Here is a 13,394-nt window from a genome sequence, read left to right on the forward strand (position 1 = left end):
GTATTGACCCCTGCGGTACTCCTCTAGTTATATCTGCATAAGCAGATGCACTGTTGTTCATGCGGACATATTGACGACGGTTTATTAAGTAGTTTTTCAGTAAGTCAAGAACCACACCACGTACACCATACTTGCTAAGTTTATGGGTTAAGACATCATGGTATACTGAATCAAATGCCTTTCTAAAATCAATGAACAAACCAAGGGAGTATAGTCTCTGTTCGATGTTTTTAATTAGTTCGTGTTTGATATTTAGCAGAGCTTTTTCACAGGATTTATTTTTCTGAAATCCATACTGAGCCTCATTGATCACATTGTACTTGCTAAAGAACTTGTGCAACCGCGTGTTTATTGCATTTTCAAATACTTTTGACACAACCGGAAGAACAGATATAGGCCTGTAATTAGTGAACTGACTTTTATCACCGCCTTTAAAAACAGGACACACACGCGCTATCTTTAGGCGGTCGGGGAAAATTCCAGTTTCGAACATTGCATTGATTATATGGGCAATTATTGGGGCTATAATATCAGCTACGTGTTTTAACGGAGTCGGCTTTATCTCGTCATAACCTGCAGCTACGTTATTCTTGATCTGCTGTATCAGTTTCAATACTTCATCCGATGTCACAGGGGTTAGTTGCACAGAGTTTGCAAGGCTAAACTCGTTTGACACAAAACAAGGAACTACATTACTATCATTTTTGTATTCTGCACTTGTGACAAAGTACTCATTCATCTGATTTGCCGCTGCAGTGTCGCATAGGATACCTGCACTATTCTGAATGGATATTTGTGGCGGTTGTTCCTTCCCAGACATTAGGTTCTTCACTTCTTCCCAGACCTTCCTAGGGTCATTTTTTATCGTAGTGAACAGCTTACCATAATACGCTTCCTTCGCATGCCTCAGTTCTGTGGTCAATTTATTCCTATATTTTTTATACTCAGACAAGGCCTCGGGATTTTTTGACTTAGCAAAAGCGTGAAACATCCTATGTTTCGTGTCGATCATTTTCAACAGCCTTCCATCAATCCAGGGCTTCCTAGCTCGTTGTGATTTACAATTTCGCGATGTGATTGGAAATGCTCGATTATAGCACACCATAAACTTTTCGGTAAACGCCTCGTATGCCGCATTGGGGTTTTTTCGCTGGAATACGCATGTCCAATCGGTTGATTGAACATGTGAGCGAAATGCTTGCAGGGCTGCAGCAGTGATGCTTCGAGATAAGGTCTTCACTTTCGTTTTGTGTTTGACATGCGCATTTGGCATCAAACAGAAAACTGGTAGATGATCGCTTACGTCAACAGTTAGTAGTCCAGAAAAACAGTCAGGTGAATGAACGTTCGTTAAACATATGTCGATTGAGGTGGCACTTTTTTCAGTTAATCTCGTAGCTTCCGTAACAAGGTTTCTGCATGCGAATGAGTGCATGATTTCAATAAAATTTATAGCTGAAGTGTCACCCGATAACATATTTATGTTGACATCCCCCATGATGACGAAAGGCATAGACAAGCGGCTTAACATAGCGAGCACACGCTCAAAATAGTCAAAGAATTCACGTTTGTTACCCATAGGTGGTCGATACATAACCGTCACTATTAATTTCTCTAAACGTACCAACATACACTTGACGCTATTAGTTATTACCGAAAACTCCGAAATTACTTCGTGCCTCATTGACTGTTTAACATAAATGGCTACGCCACCGCCCCGGCCACTTGGCCGCACAAGGCCGTTGTAATAGTAACCATGAAAATACGGTGGTTTTTCCGTTTCTGTCAGCCATGTTTCCGTGTACATTAAAACGTCGAAGCTATGGGATGTGGATGCGTACAAGTCACTAAGCTGCTCCTGTTTATTTCGGATGCTACGCGTATTTATGTGCAAGATTTTGAGCTGATTCGGCATACATGGAAAAGATGTGTTAAAAGTCGCCACATCGTAGTAGCTACATGATGTCTGGCTGTCCATTTTTCCACAAGACAATCACAGTACTAGGCTTGCGAAAGACTACACACTACAATTCTTCGTTCATCTTTTCAATGTCGCTTATGTTAAAAATTTTCAGCGCAGGTGAGCCCTCCTCTTTCCTTGCAAACACTTTTCCTCCTGCAGTCCACACAAATTTCCAGCCCAATTCTTTCTTTTTTTGCACTGTGGCAGCGAGCAGGTGTTTGCCATGCCGTGTTAAGTGTTCGTTCACATAAACCGTAGAGGAAGACTGAAACCCGAAATTCTTTGCATCCAGTTTTGATTTCTTTGCTTTGCTGAGAAAGGCATTCCGCTTCGTTCTACGGATGAACCGAACGATTATAGCGCCGCCAGGCGCCTATTGGTGGATTCCTCGAACCTGGTGAATCGTTCCTCATGTCTGTTGAAGCGCTCTTCTAGTCTTTGTAGGGCCGTCATTCGTTTGCCGTCTGTGGGTGAGTCCGTTGCTCGTCGCTTGGCCTGGGATTCCGACTCGTCCACCTCTAGTTCCCCTTCCACCATCTTCCCGACGGTGGGTGCTTCTTGCACTGGTGGCTGTGGTCTTTGCTGGGCGGCTATCAGCAAGTCCAGCTTCCTGTTCATCTCGTACATTCGAGCGTCCTGTTCGGCGATACGGGTCTTCAGGCGCTCATTCTCCTTCCTTAGTGCCATCATCTCTGGGCTAGGTTGCAGCTTAGAGGGCGCTGGCTTCGGAGTCTGCGGCGTGAATATATCGGCCCACGCGACACGCTCCTTCGATCGTGCTTCCCGACCCTTTCGGCTGGCGCTGCGACTGGCGCTGTGGCGCCGGCTATTGGAGCGGCGGCGGCTGCTGCTGCGATGACGTGAGGGGCTGCGCCTGTCCGCAGCTGGCTCTTTCGCTTGCGCCGGCACGTGCACCGGCGTTATCACGTGTTCCCTCGTCCGCAGCTGCGGAAAATCCGCTAAGCCTAATGCTCGCTGCTGCTGCTGCTGCTCCACGTGCTTTCGTTCCCACCGGCGGCGCTGACCACGTACGGGACCTTGAACCGGTTCTTGCACCCCGCCGCCCCGGTGGGGTGTGGGCCGTTGCATAGTTTACATCGTGGCTTACATTCACCTTCGTGGTCGGGGCCGGGATTCGGCGCGTTACAAGCATAACACACTTTGGCCTCCGGGAAGGGGCACACATCCGTTCGATGACCTATCTTTCCGCAGCACCTACACACCTCGTAGTGCTGGCGGTACAGGCTGCACTTGACTAGGATTGCTCCGTACTTAACGCTGTTTGGGACCTTGGTTCCTTCGAACACCACTATTACTGTAGTCGTATTGCCAATCCTGTGCGCGTCCAGTGCCAGCGGGTTGGCCTCATTCACTATGTTCTTCTGTAGGTCTTGGTACGTGTCCGTAAGTGCGATGCCGCGGTTTACTCCGTTGGCCGTGCCATTTGACGGCGATAAGTATGCACACACCTCGTGCTCTCTCTCGCCGACGCATAGGCGCCGTATTGTTGCGTACTTGTTAGCCCTAGTCTCACTCGGGGTGCTAACCACGATGATATTCTGGGCTGCGTTAGCACAGATAGTGTCGTCCTTAGACTCTTGCAGTGTAGTATCTGCCGCCGCAAAGACGGCCGTCATTATCCTCGACGTCTCTGTGCGGGCTACGTTGAGGCCGCCACGTGGTTGTAACCTCTCTAGAGACATTGTTTTCTTGAGGCACGCACTCCTATCATCTGCTTGTGGGCAACTTGCCTCCTCGCTACTTTCCCTCACGCGCAGCAGTTTCATCCTGTCCAGTTGGGGGATGATGATAGTTTCCTAGCAACGCTCCAAAGCGGAACTTAAAGCTTCAATAGCTGGGCCGTTAAAAATTCAGCCTTATTGAGCTCCTACACCATATTAGGAATATTCGAAAATTTGAAGGTTCTAAATTCCCCTAGCGAAAAAAGAGGCAGACAGTACGCTCGCTAGATTTCTAATACCATGTGTCTTCGCGTATGCCAAGCATTGAAAGATAACATAACACAACACCTTTTCCTGTCGGATCTACTCACCAACACATATACGTCAAGCTATGTATCGCGCACGCGCCCTCGTGAAAAGCGTATCTACTTTTCTGTGAAATCAATCAAAGGCGTGATCACACAAGTTTCGGCTTCCCTGTAGATATGATACCCCTCGCCAATTTTTCGTCGATTCCATGTCTTAACCTGCGTTTGTCATCGAACGCTGGGACCCTAGTGAACCGATTACAATGGTCGGCCAGGTGCCCCTTCCCCCTCACCCCATCCCCGCAAGTGACGACACCACTGCTCGGTGCTTCCACGCTCCGTCATGTATGCACCGTCCCGTAGGTCCTACGTAGCATTTGCCACAAGACATTGGGATGCGGTAGATGACCCATACTTTGCGGGTAAAAAACCTGGTGCAATCCTTTTTGGTGGTACCTTGGCGCGTTCTTTCGTCTACGGCGGAAGGAACCGCATGAGCTTGCCAGGTACGGTTGGTACAGTTTGTACGCTCATCGTTTTTACAGTTAGTTATACCAGGCCAGTAAACCATTCAGTGCGGACGGGCATGCACCGTACGGGCTCCAGTTTATAATTACATCACCTTTCATAATAAACGGATCATTGCGGGCGCAAACCGACTTAAAGCGGTTCTCTAAGAAGCTGTAAAATGTTCTCTTATAACCAGTGGGAGGTGTGTAAATAGTGCTCATTGTAAGCTTTCTTGAACACATTGTTAGACACTCGGTACCTTCATTAATTATAAAAAAGTCTTCAGCAACAGTAAAACTTATCGTTTCCATAGATTGCCACACCACTGCCTCTTCGTTTCTTTTCTTAGTTGGCGACAAAGATATTGCCGCAAAGCATGACTTCTATTTGCAAACTTCCGTTTTGTTTTTACAATCCTGCAGCGCCTAACTGTGTTACCAGCGCTGCAAATGTACCCCTTCATTTCTTTTGAATGCCGTACGGGCTACCTTATAATAATAGGGAAAGTGTTTGGCCATAACGTCACTAGCCTGGAATAATATTCTTCGACCTCCAATAATCTCGTTGCGATTCCATAGTAACACAACAAAGGACAACCAAATACACAAGGCGGCCACTACAGAGGCACTCGATCCACCGTGGCCTACGCCTTAACCTTGGAACTCGAAAACATAACTCAGACAGCGTTACGCGACCCGCAAACACTCTAGAGGCAAACACTTTTTTAAACCTCGACAACGCAACTACAAAAAATACTAACAATTACGTCACACTCAAAACACTCTATAGGACAAACATGGTTAACTGCCGACAACAGCACTTACTATAAAAAAATCTAGCAGCTCTGCAAGCTGTACACGACACGTGAAATGCCCTCCAACGTCATCACCCTCACCAACACAATTACTACAAACACGACACAAAAAAAGAACTCTCAACCCGTTAACTGCAAGCGACGCCAGAAAAAACCAGGAGAAGGCGGATATCTACATTGGATGCAACAAACAAATTACGAAGGCGAGGCGCGGCAAAAGAAAGTCTGTATGAGGCCAGCAGAACCCACAGGTTCAACGGCGGAAAGTCACGACGAGGTGGAGCCGGCCTCGCCGGGCAGCCGCTTTCGTGTTTCGGGGCTCCGGGGTGCGGAAGCTGGTCGGCCATGGGACTCGCGACGACGGGCGAACTCAAGCGCTAAGCCGAGGCGTTGGTCGATCCGTCGTGAGCCTACCGACGTACTCCCGCTAAAGCGCGTCACCAGCGGACCCTTCCCGCGTACCACGTTCAAGAATCTCCAGCCGACTGCCTCCAGCCACCGCTAGCGCTCGCTTAAGTAACCTCCGCCGGCCGTCCCGTAGACCCACTCCGAAGTCTTCCCCATTGTTCCTCTGTTCCCCCCACCCGGGGCCCTCGGCAATTCGCCACGATCGAACGCGCGCGTCCGAGCTAGCGATCGTGACGTCATCCCCTGCACATGCACGCTGGAATGTCGCAGCTCACTTTTGTCCTCGTAGCAGGCACGGCGAAACAAAGGACGCGAGCACAAAGCCAAACTGGGACCCCGGATTTCACAGCGCAACGCAAAATGGCCGACCCTCGTCGGGGAGGCCGTCATGTCGGCCGCCCCAATGTAAAAAATTGAGGGCCTGGCCTGCAGTTTGTGACAAGTACTTACATCGCCGAAATATTCGGGGACTACTTCGGTTTCTTCCGAGGTTTCATCTTCAGTTTCTTCATATTCCCATTCTTCTTCCACAGGCAACGTAAGCTGAAAAGGCGGGAATAAAATTTTAGCATTTCTGCGCACGCAAGCGCTGCCTCTGATATTTCTATGCGTACATGAGAAAAAGAATGGTATTCGTAGCGACACACACGTACATTCAAAATGCTGCTTCCTGAGTACGAGATTTGTTACCGCACCGCACGGAAGCGTTTTCAACGACCTCACCACCGCTGACATTCGGCATTCGTTAGAGTAATCTCTAGTATCTTTCGGAGGGACGTACGCGATCGCCACTGTAGCCTTCTAGCTTTCGGAGCATGGAAGGACGTCATATTGGCATTGAGGTTCTCTCGCGGCACATTTTGATCGTGATATGTGATTACTGTATGCACAGGTGATTTCATCCCAGACAGAATTCACAAAATCGAATAGGGTGGGGCGCTATAAGTTACAGGCTAATTGTTCCTCCCCTTTTCTTACCCCAAACACTTACTCCAGAATTATCATCTAAAACTTTCTGCTACGATCTTATTCTGTCGCGCTTGGCCCTTCACAATGTCGCTGCGTACAAGGGCTGAGTATTGTATCCGCGAGAAAACGAGACTTGTTGCCGCCAATGCGCATTATAAAGCGTTACTATAAAATATTACGTTGTCTGGGAGCGTTTTATAGTTTACCTCAACAGAAGCGTGTCGTTCTTCTTTGGAGTTTTTTTTTGTCACAACATAAATTCTGCTTTAAAAAAAGACAGAAAATGTTGGAAGCCCTTTTATAATTAAACACCCAGAATTTCTTTGCGCAACACGAATGTCGTAACACATATAGAACCCGATGCTATCGGGAATTTATTTTTTAGGCGATGTGCTGTATCCTTGGGAAATTTTATTGCGGTTTCCCTTCAAGCTTCAGTCATGTCTGCTGTACTGCCTGATGACTTCAAGGCAAACCAAGAGGAGCGAAAGCTTGTACGAGAACTACTGCGCTATCTCTGTGACATCGCGCTGCTGTAAATGGATTGAACACATTGTAGCTAACCATTTACTCACTCATTTAAAAAATTTCAGTATTATCCCATTGGCAACATGGCTCCAGAAGAGGTTATTCAAAAGGGACGCAACTAGTAATTTTAATTCATTCATTCGTTCCAGTAATTTATAATAACGGTCTAGTTGTTCCCACCATTCTAGATTTTAGAAAAGCGTTTTGGCACGGACAAACTCATTTCATATTAAGGTCAGTTCTCCTCCCAGAAGTAAAAGTCAAATATTCTTCATCCAACAGCGACAAAGGTTTTCGCAAGATTTCTTGCGTGCGAAAATCAAATGGCGGAGTGTCGAAGTCAAAGCAGCGGCAACCAAAGTCAAAGCGTCAAGGATCAAGTTGTAAACTCGCTGCGAAAGGAAATGAATCTCTCACAAAAATGCTGAGCGCCCCCCCCCCCCCCCTCCCTATTGTTGACAGCGTCGGAATACCCCAAAAGGATAGACATCGGCTTCATAAAGCGAGGAATGAGGGCAAAACTCCGAACACAAGAAGCGTCTTTTCTTGTGTCATCATCATCGCTGTCATGCAGGATGTCGAACAGGAACCGGAAGCTAACCAAATCCGTCTTTTTTCTGACATTTTAAAAGTGAACCCGAACCATAACGAATGGAAGGAACGGTTCCACACCCGTTCTGGGGCGTCAAACCTGTAATTTCTAGTTTTCTATTTAGTGCCTTACCTTCTCTCTGAAGATATTTTTACCACTCGCCTAACAGCAACACGAAATATTTCGCATAGTCTACAGTTCTCAAGGCCCATCAGGTCCTCTTATTATTATTACCTTATAATAATGTAGAGTTGTCCGTATATACTATCTGTTCGCGTTAGGTACTGCCCATTTCCCCCAATTATATTTTACATTGGGAATAAGTTAAGTTAGAACGTATTTTCCGAAGGCAACATATCATGGAATATCTTCATGGTTTCTATCTTTAATAATGGTTTAATATAGCATAAACGTTCCAATGCGTTGTCAATTTGAATGAATCCTTGGCCCCTTGTGAAGGCCTTCAGGGACACCATCTAGAATACATCCATATCTTCCACATATATTACTTCGATTTGGCAAACTGCCGTGATACACAAACACTCTCAATTCTTTATAAACGTCACCTGCACTTTTTTTGTACAGTGCCGTTGTTTCGCGTGGTTACTGCGCTCAGAGAACATAGAAAATGAAAAATAATCTGGGGCCTTTTCAATTCAACCGTAAAATAAATGCGACAGCTTTTCTATGTTATCTCGACAATGCTCAACCTTAAAATTAATAGGCGCATGGATTAAAGTCGACTAATGCGGATTAGCGGGCAGACTGGGGTGGATTAGTGAGATGAATAGATGACATAAATTGGGACAGGTGTGTTGGTTACTCTTAATTAGCGGAATTAGCGGGTTGGTTAAGGCGGATTAGATTGTCGGACCAACCCCGATATCTTCGGGGTCGTTGGCATTTGGAAATTTTACAGCGCTCTCCTCGAGGTATCTGGATATTTAGTTAGGCACAAAATAGCGCAGAAGTTCTCTTACAACCACCCGAGTGCTATAAAATGTATTTATTTATGCACGTATTGCACTGTTGTGTTGTTTCTATGCTAAGACTGACATCTCTCACTGAAGTTAATAAATAATTGCCTAATGCATATTTTATATTCATACAAAAGTTTTCAAAACATGGGTATATATGAGGTAAGACTCTACGAAGCAACCAAACTGGAAGGAAAAAATGAACGATCACCTGGTTTGACGCCAAAGACATCCGATAGCATTCTTAAATACCAATTGTCTTTGTTTATGCTACCGTTGTGCAGTATTCGACAGGTTTAGCATCTCAATCCCTGGACACAGCCCTCTCCAAGCCGAGGAAGCGGCGATAGCACATGCGCCTAGCCAAAGCGGCACCAAAACTACCTTAACAGACTCTAAGCAGGTTTCGCGCAGCTTTGCCAACGGTTCATTGCACGTTACATCACTTCGAATGATCAATCAGAGACTACCACGCGAGACCATTCAGGATTGTATGGGCACCAGCTCATACTGGCTTCCTCGGCAAACCGGATCACCAGCCTCGTGGCTCGAGATTTGACCGGCTTAGCCAGAGCTGAGGACGCCCAGCCCGAGGGCATGCATCCTGTAGTAACATAACAGGAAATTACTCAGCACTATATGCTCTCCCATAAAATGTATTCCTCACCGCACAATTCGCTACCTATTAACCACAGAAGATTATTCCAAGCCTTGCAGGTTTCCCACACCTTTTCACACCTCACCAGACATTACCTCTTTGACCGGACGCAATTCTCTCGGATTCGCTTCCTCTGTGGAGAGCCCGTGATAAACAGAAACATAGTGGGCGGCTACGACAATTCCCCCCTAGAAGCCATATACATAGACCTATGGGGGAGGGCGTTGGCCAGCTCCGGCCTCGAAGATGAGCTGCGCTTGATGGCAAGGGCTGTCAACTCGGCCCGAGCTCAAGGCTTATTTTAATGAGGACGCCTCTCTGAAAGTTTTACTAAACTATTTAAGGTTCATTTTTCTCTCTCTACGAGTAACCATTAACGCTGCTTGTGTCTTCACTAAGCTATTATCTTGCCTAGAGCGCAATCGTTATCACTTGTTGGTGAAGTGCCATTAGCAAGTAGCTATGGCCGGTGTTTCCTTATATTCAATGAGTTAGTATAGCCACTCCTTCCTTCTAGTTGGTTTGGCAGCAGATGGAAGATGAGCAGAAGGATATCTCTCGCAACACCACCTGCCTCGTTTGAAAGGTGGAGGTTGACCCCGGAGAGTTTTCGACTTCTAGCACTGCTATTGATCTCGTGTTAAAGCTGAAGCGCCGTTGAAACCAAGGGCACATGAAAAGACTAGCAGACGACCCAATTTATTGCCAATGCGAGATTTTTTCCCTCGTCGTGCGAAAATACAGGTGCTTCGCCATGACACTAAACGTCGTGCCACAGGCAGTAATCTTCACAGAAGCTCATTCTCTGTCCTTTACACTAAGAGTCGTAGTAGAATTAAAAACCGCGAATCCCTTGCCCACCTAATTCAGACATCAGAATGATACATAGTCATACTTACAGAAACCTCGCTATCATCAACTACAGATGACTCCGAAATTTTCCTGTATTTACCAGACGTCTTTATCTATCGACGTGACCGTATATATAACGGGGAGGTGGTGTTGTGATCGGAAATAAACCTTGCGTCCGTCACAGTAAAATTGAAATTAACAGTCCTCTAGAGATGCTCTGGCTATCATGCGAACACCCGCAAGGTCTTATATTCTTAGACGTGCGTTGCCGACCACGAAAGCAAGACTTGGATTTCGGTAGATTCCTTAACGATGCTGTAAACGATCTGCAGAAAAAGTATTTCCGTGAGGATTTTATACTATTTTCAGATATCACTTACACAAATTTAAATTGGACTAATGACTACCAAACTACCTAGAGAGAATGCAGCGAATGAGTAATTGCATTGAGAGTTACCCACTAACACAAGTGATAAACAAGCTACAAGGGAAACGGAACAAAATGCTAACATACTAACAGCTAACATCCTCATGTCCAACACCAGTAGCCTTCAGTCACTTCACTACGTTAAAGAATTAAGGGAACACAAAGTAATTCTAGATTCGTTTCCCTAAATGCTGAAAACTCAAAAAGCCAGCCCCAAACAAATTACATTGTATGGCCGGGGAAACTACGAAGTATTTAACACTGACCTTGAAGAAATTTACATAATATACAAACACGAATTTTAGAGCCGTTCCTTGGGAACAAGCTGGATAATGTTTTGCGACAAACTAAATAAATAAGAGACACATACATTTAGGATAAAAAATAAAAATAACACTATTATAAAAAATGTAATGAGTAAAAGAAAACGCTTTTATAGAAAAGCCAAAAAAAAATGAAGCGGGCACTTTGGAAAATTATCATTTTATCAAAAAAACGTTTTATCAAACAATTACAGTTCCCAACGTGGTCCAAATAAACCCGAAGCAGTTCTGCAAAACCATAAACCCATCCCTCGTTCCCCCGGTTGCCTTATCTGACAGCTCTTGCGAACAACTCAGCGATAGTGAAGCTGCCAACTTATTTAAAGACGCTTTTGGCGCAGTGTTTACGAAAAAACAAAACGGCGCTTTTCCAACAACCACTAACGGAGCTCAATGTGACCTCATGCCACCCATAACAATAGCTGTGAATGAAATAATGCGCATTAACAATGATGTGGAACTTTCATCAGCTGCTGGTATAGCTAACATCATCAGTAAAATATTGAAAAACACAAAAGAACTGACAAGCACTATTCTAGCTTTGCTATTTACGCAATCCCTTTCCGCGGCTTGCCTCCCCATTGATTGAAAAATCGGACAAATTACACCAGTTTTCGATAGCGGCAATAGAGCATCCCCACTCAATTATCCACCCATATCATTAACGAGTGCCGCATCGAAAATAAACGCACATATATTCACGAACATCATCAACCATGGCAACAGGTTAAGCGCCAGGCACAACTGGAGGAAGGGAAACAGACGCGAAAGGGACGCACTAATAACTGAGCTTTATTCGCTCCGAAAGCGATTATAAAGGCATGAAAAAAACCATGTAATACTAGTTGCACCACGTGGGAAAGCGATTACAGCTGCATCACTCTCCTTACTAATCGTCCAGATAATCCGCCTATAAATGGTGAAGTACCAACCATTGCTTACACACTTGGCAACATGAAATTAGAACAGGCATACGTGTGAAACTCAGGTTTCCGCGTTCATGAACGATCTTCACATCAACCTCGCAACCTTGGCCACGCAACCTAGGCATTGCGTGGCCGAGTCAAACAACTCTGGACTCTGGTTCTATTCCCAGAAAAACTGCGTAGCAGCACCGCGGGCGGCCGTCACCCTGACTGCAGCAAAAACGATTTTTTAGGTAAAACTGCGGGACAAAGATTATAAGGAATCACCTGTAGCACACGAAGAAATCAGGACACCTCAAGAAGGACTAGTTTTGCCATGGAGCCTCTGGAGTACATAACCCCAACCACATAAGTAAGGCGGCCACCAAGCCATACGACCTGATTTGAAGAGATTACGGTAGGTACCAAACTATGTTGGAGCGGAAATTGTGCTTTCGAACTACGCCTCCGTACTTAAGGACTGAAAGACGCAAGAAACCGGAACGAGATCGATCAGGAATTTCATTTAAACGGCTAAAGCGTACCAATGATTTATTTTTATTTTTTGCTCATAGGCGCAGCCATCTTGAAGACGAGCGTGGCCAGCATAGGTTTGCGCGTACACTAGTTTTAATGGAGCTTGTGATTTTACGTTTATTGCGTGGCTACCCGCATTCCTGGTGTCGGCGGTGAAGAAGGTTCCCGACCAGAAGCGGAGTTTTTTCTTCCGGAGCTAGTAAACTCCCCTAGGTGACTACAGGTTCAGGCCTCCTCAGCAGTGTGTATGTGTCTAACAGCTCGCCTCTCGCGTGTTACGACAGGCCTGTGCAACGAGTCCATGATTCCAGGTCCACGGCAAGCTTGAATGCGTATCGTCGCGGACTACACTAATCGAGTGGAAGCAATCAGCGTCCGGGAACTGATTCAACGCGGTGAAGCCGCCACCCGTACTGCTGACCGGACTTGATTTTCGCACGTACCGGCATGATTAACGAGCTCATCGGGCTGCGACCAGGGAAGCGCGATCGGAAGATGAAACCTGCAACTACGGCGCCTGCGCATCGCTGGGGCCTACTAAAACTGCCTGCACGGCCCATCGTTTCACTGGGCCGTGGCAACGGCATTTTGCGGACATCGTCTAAGCGTTCTCCCGCCGCATTGTCGGCGCTACATCGTAGACCCTTCACTCTGCTTTTGCAGTATAATCAAACTTGATTGGGTTGTTGTTGTGCACTGCTGATGAAAAAAAGCGTGGATTGTTCATTGGGGATGGGAAATGTAGTGGCAAGTGTGCTGGCAAGGATGCTAACAAGGATACTGGTAAGGATTAATTGTGCAAGTTGGGCTAGTTGGTGCAGATTAAGATTCATGTGCGTCGTCCGCTCTTCCTTTTGTCCCTGTGTTCCTTGAGCTGTTTTTCACATTGAATACTGGTAAGGATGCTGCAAATAATGCTGAAAAGGCGATGACGGATGTAA

The 13,394-nt window shown here is 46.0% G+C and overlaps 1 protein-coding gene across 1 annotated transcript in view; it reads right to left on the reverse strand.

Moving 5' to 3' along the window:
- LOC144164798 (neprilysin-1-like) overlaps nt 1-13,394 on the reverse strand; it is a 508,128-nt gene that overhangs the window by 250,069 nt on the left and 244,665 nt on the right. Inside the window, exon 8 of the mRNA XM_077695065.1 lies at nt 6,136-6,228. The gene's annotated coding sequence lies outside the window, so the exon portion shown is untranslated. The remainder of the gene's footprint in view (nt 1-6,135; nt 6,229-13,394) is intronic.

The sequence above is a fragment of the Haemaphysalis longicornis genome, unplaced genomic scaffold (genome assembly GCF_048455015.1).
Source record: "Haemaphysalis longicornis isolate Haplotype H1 unplaced genomic scaffold, Haemaphysalis longicornis Haplotype H1 scaffold_14, whole genome shotgun sequence".
NCBI lineage: Eukaryota > Metazoa > Arthropoda > Arachnida > Ixodida > Ixodidae > Haemaphysalis > Haemaphysalis longicornis.